Source organism: Macrobrachium nipponense, chromosome 13 (assembly GCF_015104395.2).
Source record: "Macrobrachium nipponense isolate FS-2020 chromosome 13, ASM1510439v2, whole genome shotgun sequence".
In the NCBI taxonomy this organism is placed as follows: domain Eukaryota; kingdom Metazoa; phylum Arthropoda; class Malacostraca; order Decapoda; family Palaemonidae; genus Macrobrachium; species Macrobrachium nipponense.
In genome coordinates this window covers 9,757,825-9,765,931 of record NC_087206.1, presented here as the reverse complement: position 1 = coordinate 9,765,931, position 8,107 = coordinate 9,757,825, and the positions used below count along the sequence as shown (strand labels likewise).

General features: G+C 32.6%; 1 long non-coding RNA gene across 1 annotated transcript; it reads left to right on the top strand.

The window, feature by feature from the left end:
• Positions 1-61: 61 nt before the first annotated feature.
• Positions 62-2,486, top strand: LOC135225639 (uncharacterized). The gene is made up of 2 exons (XR_010317056.1): positions 62-526; positions 1,991-2,486. It is a non-coding gene; the product is annotated as an uncharacterized LOC135225639 (long non-coding RNA).
• Positions 2,487-8,107: the final 5,621 nt, after the last annotated feature.

Below are 8,107 nucleotides of genomic sequence, written 5' to 3'. Positions count from 1 at the left end.
CCTGTAAGATTTTAATTTCTGATAAGCTTTATTTTTCCGTCCAAGTAGAGCATTTCCTCATTTTTGAAATGCTTTGTAGACCGGTAAGATTTTAATTCCTGATAAGCTTTATTTCAGTGACATAATTAATTGTAAAATAGATTTAAGATATTCTCCAATTCTCTTGCCCGTTATATCATGGATTTGTTACTTTAAATCTAATACCTTCATCCTATGTCAGCCCTAGCTGATTTCAGGACTTCAGATTGTGGATAGGCATTATTAATAGTAAGGCTGTATGCTTCAAATACAGTAATAATTGTAATTCCTTTTTCCTGTTATCACACTGTATAATCTCTTATTTGGCAGATGGTACCTGAAGGTGCGCTACAATACTGCTACAATACATTATGAGAGAGCGAGTATCAAGATGCACCAGAATTATGCAGGAGCACCAGGACTTTTCTTCATTTCCAGAAATGATCCTGTGTCAACACCTGAAATGGTCAGCAATGTGTACAGTAAATGGGAAGAAAATGGCCATGAGGTCAGTAACTGATATTTTGTATTTGTCAGAAGGTTTAATATTAACAAGAATTGCATATTCAAAAGGATATTCTTTATGCAGGACTAAAGGACAAATTATGAAATCTAACCTGGATGTTGAAAAGGATTTATTTGAAATTATTATCCATACTTTGAAGTAAGGGACTTGGCTACAAAATGTTTAACCGTTTATGGATTAAGATGTGTTATTTTAAAGATTGCTATATACAGAGTTAGGATACCAAGGCATAAAACCTTAACCTTGCATTTTATTAAAAATTTGGGATACGTTTACGTACTGAGACAATTAAAAAGTCAAAGTTCTGCAGTTATGAAAGCAAAAATGGGATAAATTTTGTTTTATGACATGACCAGTCATGCTTTCCCAGAGAACTGGTATTATATTTGAGTAAAATGGGAGTTATTTCTGATAATATGAAAACATTAATTTATGTCAAAACTCACACTAAATGTTTTTCTCCTGTTATGAAAGATTTAGAAAAAGAAATCTGATCTTAAATTGCATGCAGGGCTTTGAACTTAGATTACATTATGCTCATTACTATTACTTCTTAAAGTTTATTTGTTTTCATTGTCACTTGACTATTGCAAAACTTCACAGTTGTTGTAGTTACTGGTGGGGTTAATTGATTTAAGGGGAATACTTAACTTAAGTTTGGTTATTGCTTTGTATTGATGTACTTCATTGCAACATATAGTCTGTTCGACTAAATTGAATGGAATGAGTTATGTCAGGGTGCTACCCAAAACCATTCATGCACTGCAGTTTAATTGTTGGTGGATCAGAACCTTGTTCTAATTTTCCTTCCACTGGTATCCTTACTCATTGAAATATTAGGAGGTAAGATTAGATCTTGTATATTTGATTTCTGTGATATATTTTATTATTTTTAGACAAAACTTTGAGCATATCTCAGGCTTTTGTTTTTGGAATTGCAACTATGTCTCTGAAAACAGAATTTGGGCATCAAATACATTATACACTATCCAAGCGCTATTAATAACAATCATTCATGGCAGATAAGAGAAAAAAGAGATAATAGTATTTTTATTAAAACTACCTTAAATGCCTTTTTTTTTGTGGCAATAATGACAAACATGAATGTTTCTACCATATCACTGTGACTAATCTATGATCAGAATTCTGCAAATCTGTGATTTTATATTATTAAAATCTCATAGATAATTTTTTACCTTTTTTTTTTTTCTCAAAGTGAAGATTAGTTTTTAGAAAATATATATGTATACGTATATTATTATTTCTGTAACTGTGGTATGTGTAGTATTTGATGCACACAAATATTACTAAACAATATAATTCAGCCCAGGGTCACTTAGAAAAAGATTGTGGCCCCCAATTGCCCCAAGGTTCCCAATGCCTTGTTTACCGTTAGCCATAGCTGATTGGTTCCATTGCATTCTAACATCAGTTTATCCTTGACAGGTATTTGTGAAGTGCTGGGATAAGTCAAGACATGTCAGCCATTACCGACTGTATCAGAAGGAATATGAAGATCATGTGATTGCATTCCTTGAGAGGATTAGGCTTCTTGAGTCTGCAAGACATAGGGCTTCAATGTAATTAGAGGAGTGTTCTGAGAAACTTTTATGAGTTTGTTGAAGATTATATAAGATATACATATAGATATTTTATGAAGTTGTGACATAGTATTATTTCTTGCTAGCTCTTTCAAACCTTTAGCAACATCTTTAAGTCACCTAGGTTTGTATCCATTAGGTTTGGTAAAGAAATACAAGGGGCCATTTTGATGATTCATAATTAGTATCTACTGTACATGTACTTTTCTGTCACAGATTTCTGTGCATTATCATTGTCATGAATCTTCCATAGGAAACTCACCTTCTTCAGTTTAGACTTTTGATACGTATGATCCATGGATCTGTTCTGTAATGTTTTGTTAGTAAATATTATTCCTTCATATTTGTTTCTTTGGCTTGCATGCCTGATTGCCGTACATGTTAATGAAGTAAGGAAACTGTGGCATTGGAAATGTAAGTTGATTGCAAAAAATTTTTCACAAGGGTGGTTTATTACTAGAAGAATATGTGCTTTTTATGGAAAGATAATACACTGAATTGGGCTTTAATGTTGTTTAAAGTGGAATCGAAACATGACTGATGCATGTTGATCCAGTCGTTTCTTAAAAAAACAGTACAGTATTTCCAAACCAAGAATTTTAGTTCATTCAATCTTCCCAGGTTGATAATGAAGCTATTTACATAACTGTATGTGGTAGTAATGAACATCATTGGCAGACACACTGTACTCTATAGGAGTGCTCCGTGTATGAATGAATACGGGTGAATACAAATATAAAAACTTATTTAATGTGAAATGTTCAAACCTCAACCAATAACAAATGTCAAGGTATGAAAACAAATCAGTTAATTATAAAATTAGATTTAATAACTCAAAACAAATGCCTCAGGCCAGCCCTGTTATGTGATTGCTTAATAGTATTAAAGATATCTGATTCTATGAATGAAGAATTACACATAAGTGAAGGAAAATAATTTTTTAGTAAAGTTAAAAGAAATAGTCAAACTAAATCGGTACAGAGTACAGAAGAGAACCACTAAATTGTTTTCTCTAAATTACTGGTTGCATTACTCTGTTTAACACAGTTTTTCTCCAGATGTACACCAATTTTACAAACTTTGTAATTATAGCTACCACTGGATTTGGTACTAGTATGGAAAACTTCCCATATAAATGTTAATGTTCATCATTTTGATACCAAGATGGTATATATTTTTCAGGATTTTGATACTTAATCTTAGGATGCAACATGGTAAAATCTTATAGTATCTGTTGTTCTTAGCCTAAAGAATAGAGTAGGAGACAGCTCAGTAAATGGTTTAGTCAGTGTGTTATGAAGTCCATTAGAACTAGGGCTACATAGTAGCTGATCTCACAAAAGGATTTGCAGGTACACTAATAGTTCCTAATGTTCAGTGATAGCTGGTGTTATCTTTGACTTAAACAAGCACTTGAAAAGCCTACGTATCATTCTGCTAGAAAACTATATGTATTGTCTCTCTTGCCTCCTATGTCTATGGGTACAATTTTATTAGAGCCACATGCTACAATGTTTTTTATACCTACAAAGACAGTGATACTAATAGCAGCCTTTTAGGATCTTCATGTTTTAGGGAGATCTACTCAAAATGATAGTTTAAATTCCCAACATTCACCAGAGGGTATCATGGCTGGCTTTTGTCCACAAGTGTTCTTTCAACAGGGAGCTTCTCTTAGTGCTTTTTGTCCCTGCACCTCAAGAACTGGTAGCAATGCTCTTTTCCTCTGAAGAACACGACCATCACATTCTGCTACTGTGCCACTGCCAAAATCAAGAAATCCACAGAATAGAATTCATGAGCTTTGAAATGGAATTACAGCCTTTATTACATATAAATGAGCTGTAGCATCATTAAAGCTGTTAAAAGACTTCTGCTGTTTTACAACAAGGAGAGTGAAAGTCCTCTGATATTAGACAGGGTGACAACATTGTACCTTAACAGGACACTGATTCATTGCAAAGCTCATGAGATCCACTCGGGCAAATAGCATTCAAATATTGGGAAAAAAAAAAGAACTGAAGCATGTGGTATCATTCCATCACTTACATGCACATAGGCATACAGACATCTGGCAGCATCAGATGACCTATTTTTGAGGCAAAGAGTAAAATAATTCTGATAGATTAACTACAGAGGCAGTCGTAAAAGAGCTCAGAAACTGGAGTTGATTAACTATACAGCTAAGAAGGTGCTGCAGAGAATGGAGCAAATAACTTGTCAACATATGGCATCACTTCAATTTAGGTGGTCTGACGTAGGATTCTCTTTACAAGGTCTTTAACCAAACGGCTCTAGTGTCAGGATATTAGACCAAACTTCATAAATCAAAGTCTGTACATACCACCCCCTCACTTTTAACTCTCATAGAGCAATGTTTATACATTTCATAACTAATAAAATAAAGTACTGTAACTGTTAACCTTAATAAAGATACGCATTGTATTGGTTGATAAGTGGTGTACATAGTTGGTGTGATACAAAGCTAAATTACTGTAAAATGTGAGTTTTATTGATTAATCAGCCTGGCTTCATCATCCACCCAATGATTTACTGTACTCTAGAAGCACTGTGGTTAATAGATAGCACTTGGTATTAGTAACTTCATCTCCAAGGTTTGTTTTGCACAGCAATGTATTGTTCATTACTGACAAAATGCTATTGTATATTATATATATATATATATATATATATATATATATATATATATATATATAATATATATATATATATATATATATATATATATATATATATATATTATATATATATATATATATATATATTATTATATATATATATATATATATATATATATATATATATATAATATATATATATATATATATATATATATATAGTATATATATATATATATATTATATATATATACATATATATATATATATATATATATATATATATATATATATACTATATATATATATATATATATATATATATATATATATATATATATATATATTTCTTTTTCCTAACAGTGATAACAATGACTTTGACAAGTGTCAGAATTTTTCTGTTCAGCCAACTTGCATAAACCTCACATCAGCCAGGAGCATTCAGTTCAGTTTCAGAGTTTGTCCATTATGTGTCAGGGTATACACATTTTTATCGAAGAGGACAATACGTAAAGTGAATAAACTTGCCCTCCTATAAATTAGGCAATAAAGTCTATTAACTTCAAATAATATGCTTTCTTATGGTACTGGCCAGTATATGCCTTCTTATAGTGCAGGCTAAGTCAGTCAATTAGCATGCCTTTTTATGGAACAAGCCAATAAAATCCATTATATACCTTCTTATAGTACAGGCCAATAAAGTCCATTAATATTCCTTCTTATGAAACAAGCCAATAAAGACCATTATTGTATATGCCATCTTATGAACAGGCTAATCAAGTCCATTATCATTCATTATGGGAGGAGCCAATAAAGTCCATCATATGCCTTTTTTAATAGTACAATCAATAAAGTTCATTAGGATTCCTTCTTATGGAACAAACCAGGAAAGTCCATTATACAGCTTCTTATAGAGCAGGTCAGTATTAACATACCTTCTTATGGAGCAGGTAAATAAAGTCCATTATCATTCTTTCTCATGGAAGGGGCCAGTGAAGTCCATTAACATAACTTCTTGTGAACGGATAAATACAGTCCATTAACGTGCTTGTTTAGGCCATTAAGCCCAATAAGATTCTTTCTCTTAGAAAATAAAACAAAAGGCCACTAGCTTGGCCCCTGCTAACAAATGATGCTCTTCTACTACTAATGATAAGGGATCATCTATTTTTACATATCTGAAAAATATAAGGACTGATTAATACTATATTCCTGGTAATAATATCCAACTTTTGAAGTTATAAGAACACTTAGTGTAGTGATTCTCTGCAAAGAATAATACAGGATGTTTACTAAGAAACTGAACAAAATTTTCATGGCACTGATATGCTTGTTTGTTATCCTAATAGAATACTAGGAAAATTAAGGTTTTCCTTAGAGAGCTTGTTTTATGATTGCTTTACATATAAGTTCAGAAATTTTTTTCTCGCCCAAGAAAAACGTTTGCTTCTATTCGACTGTCTTAAAAGCTAAGAAATTCCATTTTAAGGCCGGCTCTCTCTCTCTCTCTCTCTCTCTCTCTCTCTCTCTCTCGTCTCTACTCTCTCTCTCTCTCTCTCATTTTGCTTGGTGAGACGTTCCTCGCGCACAGTCTGATTAATCAACAGATATCATGCGTTTTAACATACCTCTAGAATTTGAGAAGTATCTAGAAGTGTTCGTGAACTGTCGGTGATAAGAATAGTGTGAAAAATAGTAGGATAAAGCGTCTACTAAGTTAGTTTATCAAGTGAAATACTGTAATCAAATCAAGATGGCAGTAAGTTCCAACTGTGGTAAGAAATGGCGAAATTTATGCGTGTTTAGCAGATTCGCAATAGATAAGGTAGCAGGAAGGGAGCTGGCATTTCTCATCTATGAAGATCAACAACAGCCACAACCAAAAAAGACACAAAAGCATTCATAGATATATTAGAAGGATATGATCCTTCAAACTGGAACAAATCAACAGAAAACATCTTGAAAATAATTGTTGAAGTTCCAAATGAAATCCAAGTGGGCAAGAGACTCATAAAGAAATATACATAAATCAACATATTCCGACCAAAGAAAATGAATAAGGTGGACATTGCGAATATCCTAGATTCGATGCAATAGGAAAAAGAATGCCAAAAGCATGCAAACTGTGTAAGGTGTGGTATAGCATAGTTAATCCACAAAACCTGTTCAGAAAAATTCTCTGCATGCAACATTCCGACGCATCCTCAATATGCTGAAGTAATGCCAAGATATGAGAAAGGATACTAGATTTTGCTCAACATGTCTATCATGGATAGACAATGTTATTAAATCAAGACTGAATGTTACAAATAGTTGAGGATGATGAAGAAGAAGAGGAAGAGAAGAAGAAGAAGAGGAAACGGAAGAGAAGTAAACAAACTGAAATGACAGAAAAAATGAAGGAAACAAAGAACATGATAAAAGTATGGATGCAGAGATACTCATTGATACTACATATGAGGCAATCAAGCAGCATACATACGAAGAAATAAATTACGACATGACAACACAAAAGAAAATCCCGAAGAGGCTCTATCCAGATCTGCACACTGATGAAAAAGAGGAAAAAATAGACAAGAAAGACAAAGTCTGCAACCTTTTGAAAAGAGGGAATTGCAGATTTGGAGAAAGATGTTACTACAAACATCCCAAGGTATGTCACAACTATGAAATCTATGGTAAATGTGCATACCTAGATGGCTATGAGGCTGATTGAAGAGATCTACATCCAAAAATATGCAAAAACCTAAAAGGAAAAGGAAAATAGGTAAGTTCGAGAAAAAATGTAAATATATGCACCCTGTAGCCATGAATCAAAATCAAATAAATTATGAATCAAATAATGAAATCCAAAATAAGAAAGAACCAAATAAAGAAGAGAACAAAGAATATCAGGTGAAGGAAAAAAGCAACCGCCATCACCACGATATGGTGTGTCAGCGAAATATTTCCAATCATCAGCTCCAATATACAGCTCAAGAGATAAGAACTGTATTTATGATGCAATAGGATATGGCAGATACAGAGACAATTGCAGATTCAGAACACAAAATGAATAATTATGATGAAAGAAGATCAAATATTATGGAAAAGTTGGATTTTTTAATGTCAGAATTTCTGGAAATGAAGAAAAGGACAACATACCCAGAACAGGAAAGAGATATGGGAAAATCCTTATTATTACCCATATTAAATGAAGGAGAAAACACGCAAACCATCATAGTGATGAATGTGCAGGGTTTAGTTACGAGTAACTCAAAAAGAAAAATAGAGTACTTAGAAGAACTAACCCACATTGAAAAGAAAATAGATATAATGAATAT